This window comes from Terrapene carolina, unplaced genomic scaffold (genome assembly GCF_002925995.2).
Source record: "Terrapene carolina triunguis isolate 2854851 unplaced genomic scaffold, T_m_triunguis-2.0 Scaffold25598, whole genome shotgun sequence".
Taxonomy (NCBI): Eukaryota; Metazoa; Chordata; order Testudines; family Emydidae; genus Terrapene; species Terrapene triunguis.
This window is the reverse complement of record NW_020689949.1, coordinates 2,701-3,178: the sequence shown is the minus strand read 5'-3', so window position 1 is coordinate 3,178 and position 478 is coordinate 2,701. Positions and strand designations below refer to the sequence as shown.

At 45.4% G+C, this 478-nt stretch overlaps 1 non-coding gene across 1 annotated transcript; it reads right to left on the bottom strand.

The window, feature by feature from the left end:
* Positions 1 to 2: 2 nt before the first annotated feature.
* Positions 3 to 187, bottom strand: LOC113408860. The gene has a single exon (XR_003370385.1). It is a non-coding gene; the product is annotated as a U2 spliceosomal RNA (small nuclear RNA).
* Between the last annotated feature and the right edge of the window lie 291 nt (positions 188 to 478).

Here is a 478-nt window from a genome sequence, read left to right as displayed (position 1 = left end):
AGGGGAGGTGCACCGTTCCTGGAGGTACTGCAATACCAGGTCGATGCGTGGAGTGGATGGAGCAAGCTCCTATTCCATCTCCCTGTTCCAAAAATCCATTTAATATATAGTCCTCAGATAGAGGACGTATCAGATATTAAACTGATAAGAACAGATTTTAATTTTATTAGAGAATATTTAAAAAAATAAACAGTACAAAAGATTTGAGGAGTCAGTTGTCAGTCATTGGGGGAACATACAGAGTATGGGGAGGATGTTGTTATGTCAGGGTTGGCAGCACACATAATGCATATAGACTGTGATGTCTCCAATGAGGGGGGTAAGCGGTGGGCGAGATCAAGGCAAAGTTGGTAAGCGGTGAGGGTCAATCATCCACATAGGGAGTACAAGTAGTCATGGGTACAACTAGGTGGGCTGGGTAGTGGTGATGGGGCGACCCTCACGTGGTGGGATTCAGTTATGTTGAGTGGGTTCAGGG